General features: G+C 35.2%; 1 protein-coding gene across 1 annotated transcript in view; it reads right to left on the bottom strand.

Annotated features, from left to right (window-relative positions):
* Positions 1–7,743: 7,743 nt before the first annotated feature.
* Positions 7,744–11,463, bottom strand: part of aPKC (protein kinase C iota type) — an 81,453-nt gene continuing 77,733 nt past the window's right edge. The window contains exon 20 of the mRNA XM_076464215.1: positions 7,744–10,643. The gene's annotated coding sequence lies outside the window, so the exon portion shown is untranslated. The remainder of the gene's footprint in view (positions 10,644–11,463) is intronic.

Raw genomic sequence — 11,463 nt, 5'->3', positions numbered from 1 at the left:
CTAAACCTATTTAAAGTGCTATAACTTAAAAAACGTCTACTGTGTCACTTAGAAAATAACTGCTTATGTTAAATGTGTTGGCAGAAGATGTGCAACAATAAAAGTTAGTAGTTGTGCTACAAAAATCTCTTGTTGTCATAGCAACGATACGGAGCTCTAATTCTCCCGGCTCTTCCTGCTATGGGCATCATCCTGGAGTTTTGGTTCTCTTTCTAATATGAACATCACCATGGACTTTTGGTTCTCTTCCTAATACAAGCATCGCCAGGGAGTTCGGATTCTCTTCCTAATATGAACATTGCCATGGAGTTCTGGTTCTTCCTTCTGTGTTGTCGTCACGAGGTTCTGGTACTGTCTGTTCTTTCTGCCATGGCGTCGACACAGGGTTCAGACACGTGAAGTTTTTGTAAGATTTCGTTTTACCTTCTAACAAGGTTGTCATTCCTGTTTACGTGTGAAATAAAAGTGCCATTTCCTTCTAATAATTTCATGGATCGCGTTACACCTAATGTGTTGTTGTCATTGTCAATACATTTGTAGTTTAAGTACAACACCCTTTTTTTTTTTTCTGCCAGGCCAAATTAAATTTTCATGCGAATGAGAGCTAAGTTTTGTCGTAAATAACAAATATTGTAAGTCAAAATTTGCTTTTGATGTCAGTAGCTTTTAAGTAGAAAGGTTAGAGACTTATTTTTCCATACTTGCTTTGTCTAATGACAAATTCATTCCTTGAATATATGTACATATGATTATCCAAGCAAAACTGCTTTATTCTAGGATGAGTCTTCTATCAAAGAAATTTATACAGATTGTTATATAGTGGCAAACAGATGGCAGAAAATGTTGGTAAGATGCAGTGGACCAGAAAGAATAATACATCATAAATAATTCATCCTCACTTTGTATAAAAATCATGCAGTAAACAACAGAGTTTATAGGCGATTACCCGCTGTACATCATCGTTAAAAAACAAATACTCTGTCCAATTTGAAACATACGATGTTCAAAATAAAGTTAACTTAAGCCTTTTTTTCTCACTTTCACGCCCCCACGGCTGAAAAGGCGAGCATGTTTGGTGTGAAGGGGAATTGAACACGCGATCCTAAGATTACGAATAGACCGCCCTAATTACCTGGCCATGCCGGGCCGTTAGTATTTTTATTTAGAAAATAAGTATTATATTTTCATGTAGAAGAAAAAACAAAAACATTTTGTATTGGAAAAACTCCATTTAAAACTTCTTTTAAAACATGGATCTGAACTTTGGAGAGGACTATAACTGGTTGGAAAAGTTTACTATTTGTTGGTATTAAAAGTCTCTCGGAACAAATTTCTGTTGCTCGACATACTGTGATTACACTTTGTTGCCTTTACCAAACCACCTCTGATTGTTCTTTATTGTCATATTGATAGGTTTCAATAATTTTCTTATTTGTTGAAGAATTCACTTTAATAGCCTGTACAACACATTCGTTTTTGTGCCATACCCAGCCATGTATCTCACAGTTGCTTCCTTATACGGAGAAAAGGGGTGTGCGGTTTGGTGAACCTTCGTATTAATATTCATGATGTATAAACTCGTGTACTTCAAGAAAAAAAATATCTAACACGTGTGCGGAACCACTAGGAAGTACCATGTGATCTTTTGTGACATGGAAAACTGATGTTCCATCTTTAGAAGTGCAATTTTTTCCTGGTTTTATTTCATGACGCACGAGCAGCTGTGAACTGTCAAAGAGTAGAGTTGTTATTACAACCACAATATGTTTGTTTGTTTGTTTTTTTAATTTCGCGCAAAGCTACACGGGGGCTGCCTGCGCTAGCCGTCCGTAACTTAGCAGTATAAGACGAGAGAGAAGGCAGTTAGTCATCACGACCCACCGCCAACTCTATTACCAACGAACAGTGGGATTGACCGTAACATTATAACGCCTTCACGGCTGAAAGTGCGAGCATGTTTGGTACAACGGGATTCAAACTTGCGACCCTCAAATTACGAGTCCAGTGCCTTAAGCACTTGTCCATGCTGAGCCCATCCACAATATTACTTAATAGCGGGGGGGAAGAGAGTTACAAATGTTTCTGGATTTATCTATATGTTAAAATATACTTCAAGGAAGATGAATATGATGATACTGATGTTAATATAACTGCTGAAAAAACTCATTGTAAATTCTCATTGGACTTTTATAATTCAATGTACTTCTGGAGTTTAACAAATCAAAAAGTTTACTAAATCTTAGAAATTTAGCTGTAGGCTCATTTCTCATAAACTCATGTAAGTACAAGTCCTTTTTGTAAAATTCTATGTGATTTGCGACACTTGAAAGTTTCTGTGGAAAAGCTAACTTTTGTTTTTGTTTCTGTCCTTGCACGTGCATCGATCTTAGTTTTTCCTTTTAATTCATGTTCATCATGAACTGCCATTTAATATATTCGCCATCTCCATTTTTAAAACATTTTCTCATCTATAGAAATGTGTCAAATTAGCGTTAAGATGTGGCATATACCAGGTATGAAATAAATGTTGCTGTTTTTTCATCGCTAGGGTGAAAAATCAAGGGCTGTAAGCTTCTTGGCAACATAGTGCTACCCAGTTGTTTCAATATGGAGAATTGGCAACTTGAACCATCAAAAATAGGTATCGTAGTTGTAATCTTAACATCTGACAATCTTTCGTAGCCACATGTTCATCATATTCGATTCTAACTCTATCACGCCATTAATAAAGAGAAAGCGTATAGGTACTTTTTAGCTGCTGTGTAGAGAAACAACTATAAACACTACTACATCGCTAGCCAGAGAAATTGTATCGTCTTCTGTGTCTATACCAAAATGAACTTACTACATTAAAAAACAACATGTTTTTACATCTCTGTTCGCATGTTTTCTTATGGCCGTTTCATCTCGACTTAAACCAGAAATAACTTAACATAATTTTTTTTTTGCCAGCTGTTGTAATGAAATAAATGCTTCTTGTGTAAGGTTTGATGCTCCTTCGTTAATGCTTTGTTACCACTTTCAATCAACAGACGAACGTAAGTAAAAGACGACTGAAAGTAAGTCTTAGAAAACTATCAGCTTTGGTGTAGTAAAGTAGGCGTATCAAAGCAAAATACTGAAAAAGTGAAGAGTTTGCTCTGTGAGTCAGTTGGTTTCCTGTTAGTAAGCAATGCCCTTTTAAAGATTTCCAAAGGAACATCAGAAAAGGTGTTGCTCAGTATATAAAAATCATTTGTTGATATTAAAGTTTCTTTTTCATAGTTAATCACCTTATGAAATAACAGGTTTCTGCCAACACGTGTTTTTTTTTTTAATCTTTACTATATTTTTTTCCTTGCTGTGTTCAAATGATGAAGTTTTTATCCATTTTTCTTTTATTCTTGCAGTACCATCACTCACTTGGTAGCTGTAAATATTATCTTTATAATAATATTATCTCTAATATTGCACTGTACGATGTTGTAGGTGAGCTAATCGGATCTGGAGCAACCTTGTCAGGTGTGCTCGAAGTAAGAATTGCAAATAAACTACAACATACAACTAAATCAATAATGTAACTGAAGTTATTTATATTTCTGGTCTTTTTTTTTTTTTTTAACAAGTCTTTAATTACCCGGACAACCTATCTTAATGCTTGAGTATTGTAATTATTATCATATTTCTTATTAGCAGGTTAACCTCTACAGAAGTCCTATGGTGTTTGAGTGGAATTAATCACAAAGCAACACAATGGTGTATCTGTGCTCTGCTCACCATGTGTATCGAAATGCGGTTTCTAGTGATGTGAGTATGCAGGCATGCTGCTGTGCTACTGAGGGCTACTATAGAGCCACTCAAGAAGAAAATTATAAGTCCGTCTATGCATACAGACGTAGTTATGAACATCATTGTTTTGATTTGCACACAGAAACTAATATTTAAAATGAGGGTAGCATCACAATTACGAAGTAAGCTTCATATATATATTCTCATTAATTTCAGAGAGATGTTATTTAGAAGATACAAAACACGTTTCTAAGAGTTTTATGACAGTACTACAGGTCGTCTCTGTGTGTGTGATATCAATTTATTTCACTTTACTTAGTTATGGTATCACAAACTCTATTTAGGAAAATACTTCAACAATTAATACTTTTCGTATTAATGAATTCAAATAAAACTAGACAACTGAACAACTACATAAGTTTGATTAGAATAAACAATAAATTGTTAACAGTCAATGTTTTGAATAATTACATCATAATACTCGTTAAGTCATAATGATAAGACATTTTTTGTTCGTGCTGAGGAAACGAAGTGCAAAAGATATTTCTCAGACAAACATTTTACCTGTTCTATCAAAACATTACCCTTTAAAATGTTCGGAGCTTTTGCCGATTACAGGAACTACCATGTTTCTCCGAAAATAAGACAGGGCTTATATTAATTTTCACTCCAAAATATGACACTAGGGCTTATTTTCGGGGGATGTCTTATTTTGATATATTAAAAAAATGAAGTTACAAAGTAAAACTATTAAACTAACCATTTAAAATAAACTATTATTAAACTATTAAACTAACTGATTAATACTTAACCAAACTAATTAACTAACTATTAAACTAATTAATAAATTAATTTTTTTTTTATTTCTTTCCTCTTCCTGCCACTCTTAACTATGGCTTATTTTAAGGGTAGGGCTTATATTAAAACTATCCCCAAACATCATACTAGGTCTTATTTTATGGGTAGGTCTTATTATCGGAGAAACACGGTACTTGTCTCTCTGAATAAATATATATGGAATTTCAAATTTAATTTAATAGTTCAGGTTGTCTCCGTGTAAAGCTGCAAGAAATTTGAAAATGCATTAAATCGATTGAATTGACAACTACCATATCATAATAAAACTAAAAGAGACATTCCGAGCTTAAAACTGAATGTTATTTGTGCTCCACAGTAAGGCAAATAACGTTACTGCCACTAAGCACTTTATCTAACACGTGGTTTTGTGGAGAGTAGAAGGAAAAACAATAACACGCAAACCTACTGGTGAAGCCACACAGGACCAGCTCTATGTTTATTTTAACATGTATTTTGCTATTTTACAATAGTTACAGGTAACAACTGAAAGCATAAGAACGACTAACATATTGGTAACTTCACGCGGAAGTGCTAATGGTCAGTTCAGTATTTTCTAGTGATGCCTTACACAAGTAAGGTAAATCTAAACTGTTACATTATTAAACTTCCTTATCATACTAGTGGTTAGGGCGCTCGTTTTACCCACCATCATGCCTCAAGTTGAACAAACACAACCTGATTAATTAATGAATGAACATTTGGTATAAAATTAATTTCAAAGCTATAAGTGCAACTACCCGTTTAGCTGTCAGTTTTGAATTTACTTCTTTAAGTCACACGATTAATCCTTTTTTGGCCACACTTTTTTTTATCATACTTAAGGTGTTTTTGATTAGATTCATCCTTGTCTGAGGATAGAGGTTTGTTAAATCTAAGGCGCGGCATGACCAGGTGGTTAAGGCACTCGACTCGTAATCCGAGGGTCACAGGTTTGAATCCCCGTCTCACCAAACATGCTCGCCCTTTCAGCTGTTGGTGCGTTATAATGTGACGGTCAATCCCACAATTCGTTGGTACAAGAGTAGGCGGTGGGTGATGATAACTAGCTGCCCTCCCTCTAGCCTTACACTGCTAAATTAGGGACGGCTAGCACAGATAGCCTTCGTAAAGCTTTGCGCGAAATTCAAAACAAATCAAACCATAAATTATAATTATTCCATTATAGAGCATTTACGTTCCTGTCAGGTAACGACTGGGGCATTTAGTCCCTGGCCAACACAAATGGGGATTGTAAAATGTGGCGCTAAATCCTGGGCTATCACGCGTGTTTGTTGTTTGTGTTTTTTTAATTTCGCGCAAAGCTACACGAGGGCTATCTGCAATAGCCGTCCATAATTTTGGAGTATTATGACTAGAGGGAAGCCAGTCATCACCAACTACCGCCAACTCTTGGGCTACTCTTTTTACCCAGAAATAGCGGGATTAACGTGACATTATAACGCCCCCACGGCTGAAAAGGCGAGCATATTTGGTGTAACGGAGATTCGATCCAACCACCCTCCAACTGCGAGACGAGCGCCCTACCCACTTGGTCATGTCGAGCTAGCACGTGTGAACGACAGTAAATCTCTGGCTAATACATGTGACGAGTACGAAGTGTGACACCAAGTTCGTAACCTAAAACAGGTATTGTCCTGGTAAACTGACAAATATTACGAGAGGATACTAGGCACATGAAAGGAGATAATTAAACCAGATGATTATGTAAATAAAAAGTTCCATCTTAAAGAAGATATTTAATTTCTTCACTGATGAGACTGTATAGATGAATTTATAAAAGTCTGTGTTAAAAAGAGTAGTTATTACAAAGAGCAAATAATAAGATTCGTGCTAAACAGGGGAATACGGACACAGAAGAAAGCAAGAGCACATGATGGAGCTAATAATGTTTACGCTGAATATGAGAGGACCGTAGAAAGCAGACAGAAAACTCATTGTTGAACATGTATGGAATGAGAAGCATTTCCACTATGAGATATAACCAGTAAAACAAATAAAACACACGGGGAGACTTAAAGGAAAGAAATGAAGTGGATATGAAGAATATCGTACAACCCGGGGATGAAATACATCAGAAGAAAAAGTATGGTTTGTTCTGAATTTCGCGAAAAGCTACTTTAGGGTTATCACCCCTAACCGTCCCTAATTGAGTATTGATATACTAGAAAGAAAGCAGCTAGTCAACACCACCCACTTTTGGACTACTGTTTTTACCAACGAGTAATGGGATTGATCGTACACTAACTCTCCCAGGGCTGAAAGGGGATATTCGGTGGCAGGGATTCGAACTCACGACCTGCAGAATTCTAGTCGAGCGTTTTAACCACTAGGCTACAAAATTTACAAGAGAGAAATATAAGTAGTACTAGGAGCTAAAACTGGATAAAAAAGGTAACAATAAGACATTTTTTGTTTATGGCAGATACACCAAGGATGTTTGCTATCGTCTTTTATGTTGACCTGCCGATCACATGAGTAGCAACTGATTGGCAGCACCAACCGCAAACGATTTTGTTTGTTTGTTTTGGAATTTCGCACAAAGCTACTCGAGGGCTATCTGTGCTAGCCGTCCCTAATTTAGCAGGCTACTCTTTTACCAACGAATAGTGAGATTGACCGTCACATTATACGCCCCCACGGCTGGGAGGGCGAGCATGTTTAGCGCGACGCGGGCGCGAACCCGCGACCCTCGGATTACGAGTCACACGCCTTACGCGCTTGGCCATGCCAGGCCCACCGCAAACGATCAGTCTATTATTTATCAATGCATGGTAGGACTAACCGTAACACCCCCACGGATCGAAAATTCGGGCATGTTCGGGTTTCGATCCCATGACCCCCAAATTACAAGTCAACTGCTCAAGACACACCAACAAACAATGATGACTGTTGAGCAAGATGTAACTGTGAGCAGAGAAAGAACAGGAATACGAGGAAATAGATGGGGAAAGACCAAACCACGAATTCCAGATAATATTTCAATGCCAATAAAAGCATGCACGCAAAGTAACGGGAGACAATGAAACAGGAGTAGATGCAGGCTGACATGTAAATAAGCTCCTGTTATTAAAATCTTTTTACACCACTGAAGGAAAAAAGAAAGAAACGACAGATACCTTAATGTAAAAATAGCTTTATTATAACGCTAGAACTAGTACAGTCTGTGAAAAACAAATACACAAAAAATCATCACAATGTTATACTTTGTAAAGAAACATATAAACAGATGTTTAACAAACATATTTAATTAATGGAAAAAAGAACTGACTTACCAGACGATTCACTGAGAACTTTAGCTACAAGCTTATTACACACAATTATATAATATACAATACAAGGTATCAGAATAATAGGGTGTAGAAAGATACATATATTTGTATTTAAATGATTACGTTTTACAAATTAGGCCTACAAGGATTTTAAGGTAAACTAGTAAGAATGTTATATAACACTGTAAATCAGTACGATCTAATAGTGTAAACCATTCATTAATTGTTGAGTGTACTTAGACACAATATAAAATAATTATATCCCACAGTACCACTAAAAAAAAAGCAAAAAAAAAAAGCTTTCTTTGTCAGGAAGTTTCTATTCAACTATAAAATATTAATATCTTTATCAGTTTATCACATGAAATAATTACTTTTTAACTTGACCTTTAAATTTAACCTTCTCCATACTATATGGCGAGCAACCACGTTTTGAAAATTAGAGGCTTAAGGAAATTACACGAAAACTTTGTTACTATCCCCAGGCTACTGGGGTAACAAAAACTGTAAAATATTTCAAAACATCAAATTATTATTAATAACGGGTCGCAAACTTCCACGCGATATTCCAAATTTTTTCGAACTTGAGCATGCGCAATGACGTTTCAACTTTTATTCTAAATTAACGCCACTTTAGTTTATGGTCTAATTGCAAAAGACAGTAAACTTCAGGAAATACTCACTTCAAACTACAGTACTAGAAAAAAGGCTCTTCAAATATGAACTTCGCAACTGATATTAGACAGCATACCCTTTTTAATTTAAAAAACCAAATTTGATTTAACCTGTCATCAAGTATAATGAATAATATTATTATAATCAGAAAAAAAAAATTCAGATATATTACTAAGTAAAACGATTTGTTCTCACGCAAAGGATCTCAAAGAAATTAGGCCCATAAATTTCCTAGATTTTAAGAAAATTTCTTAAATTTCCTTATTTTGGCAAGTTAACGGACATCTTTTAATGGTAGAATAAGCGAAACATGTCGACATATACTAGCGCTCTAAACGAGCGCAAAGACATACCTAACGGTTGAATACACATGTACACTAAGTATAAAACTGCTAGACTTTATTCTAAAGGTACTTACACAGGTTTATGTACATCGATACTATACATGTACATCTTGTCTTTCGTGTAGTGCGATATTTGTTACTCGGTATTAAGCTAAAGTTTACTAACGTTTCGACTTTCGTCGGTTTTCGTCCACGAATGTTGTTTACTAAAATTTAGAAGGGTTAAAAATAATTCATTTTAACACTATTTGCCATTCACAAATGCTTCCGAAAAAAACAAAAACAACTAGTTTTCAGAAATTTCAAAAACCTCTTAGCCTATCTGCTTGCAGAATATTTAACTGGTGGTTAATTTACCGACTTTACACCGAACAAAGTAACCTCGAATCTTTGACAAATAATTAATCTTGTATACTGAGATATAGCGTAAATTTACGCATTAGGTTTAGTGTTTTCCACAAGAGCCCAATACTTGAAGACGCGTCTCAAGTTACTACACTTTCTACTTTTAGTCACACCATGAGCAATAACTACAACAGTTGGAGAGCGTTCAATATTGTTCGTTTGAAATACGAGTGGAGTAAATTAAGTTTACCGTCGACCTGTTTGACCCAGAGACTCCTGAATTAGTGCTTGGTACTACTTTCGAGGTAACCGAAATGTGATATTTAGTAGCGGGTACTTGTAACGGGATACAGACAATGTCTCACCCAAATAATTTTTTCCTCTATAATTTACCTTTTTATTTTTTATTCCTTTTTTTTTTAAAGACATCTTGAAATTTTGTTCTTTTATTTGTTTCCAGTGAGTAAGAAGGTAGGTAATTTGGTAATTAAACCTTGCATTTTTCAAGATAAGAAACTGCACTTTGTTGCACAAAATTGGCGTCTCAAAGTAATGGTTCTATTTAAATAAAAATTACCAGACATTTTTCAGTCGAATATAAGAGGCTAAACATTTGAATAAAATCCAAGACATACGAAATTTTTTGTCTGAACACAAAACAAAAAATACGACGATTCAATTCATGCAAAGAAAAACTTAGAGCTTTTGTCCACAAATGAAACACTGTTCACAAACTTCTTGAATATTTATATATTAGATAAATTTTGATGGTCGACTTCATTGGATTACTGACCGCATTCAAGTCCTAGTTATAATTTTTAACAAAATATGCATCTTGTACTTTATCAAAGTAACGCCAAATTTTGTGTAAAAATCTATATTTATAAAAAAGGAACCCAACATCAAAAATTTGTTTTCAAGCGAAAGTCAGTGATCGTGGAGGCGAGACATTGTCCTCTACTCATGGCAATCGTCTCAGCACTGGTTTATCTCTTCATTAACTTTACCTGACTTACATAAGCCTAAAAACTAATTAAATCAAAACACGTGAGAAATATTCCCTCTTGAATAATTTGTTCTAGATATTTTACTATTACAAAAATAAATAAATTTTGTTAATTTTAATCGTTTCATTTGAAACTAGTGACGATAATTTACCCTCTTAGAGTGGGTACAGTTAGCAATATCCTTATTTTAACACCACAAAACTTCAAATCTTGACGTACGTTTGAGATGGTTGTTTCATTTATACAAAATGCGCTAATAGAACAAATGGGCTATCTGCTGTGCCCACCGAGAGGAGTTAAACCCCCGATTTTAGCGTTCTAAATTCGTAGACTTGCAGCTGTTCCAGCGGGGGACCGTTATAAAGAGTAGCTTCGCCCTGTAAAACAATTAACGAATATCACTATTTGGAATGTTACAAAGGATATTTTCGCCCTGTAAACAATGGAATGTCACAAAGGTTGGTTTCGCCCTGTAAACAATATACAAATACTACTATTTGTGATATCACAGAAGTTTAGTTCCGAAAATTTGGAATACTACAAGTATTAATTTTATACTAAGAATACATAATTACCACGTTGTTATAAAAATTAGTTACGTTCTATAAGTCATAAATACCAGATTTGTCTAAGATGTTCAGTAAACAATTAGCACTTGTTAGAGATTAGTTACCACGAATAGTAAGCCTGATATAACCATTACATCGAAGGTTATACATACTAACGTTATTATTACACGTATTAACTTCCTTCTGTAAACAGTCACTGTAGAATTACTGCTAGAATGTGTAATAATGGTTTCCATGCGCAGAAGCAGGTTTTGTTCTTCAGCTTCAGGAAATTAATAAACCGTCCACACACTATGTGGCGTTTCAACACTGCTTTCAAACACACATTCGCGTCATACAGCCTTAGAGAAGTCGCAAGGTCTTAATACTTAAGGTTCTTGTGCACAGTTGATGTCATGTTCGTCAATCGTATGATTATATACCCGTAAATCGCGGTAGTGTCCGTTAATATCAACCTGTACAGTAATATCAATACCAGATTAATGTCCGTCAGCTTCAACAACAGAGCGTAATACCGGTGCGGAAAAATGTTCGTCAAGCCTCAACAATATATGGTAATACCAGTGCGAAATTAATATCCATAACCTAAAGAATAAAACAAAGATTTGACTTTTATGTGCTGATTACT

This window comes from Tachypleus tridentatus, chromosome 10 (assembly GCF_004210375.1).
Source record: "Tachypleus tridentatus isolate NWPU-2018 chromosome 10, ASM421037v1, whole genome shotgun sequence".
NCBI classification, from domain to species: Eukaryota; Metazoa; Arthropoda; class Merostomata; order Xiphosura; family Limulidae; genus Tachypleus; species Tachypleus tridentatus.
The sequence above is the reverse complement of the archived record's forward strand: the minus strand, read 5'-3'. Positions and strand labels throughout refer to the sequence as shown.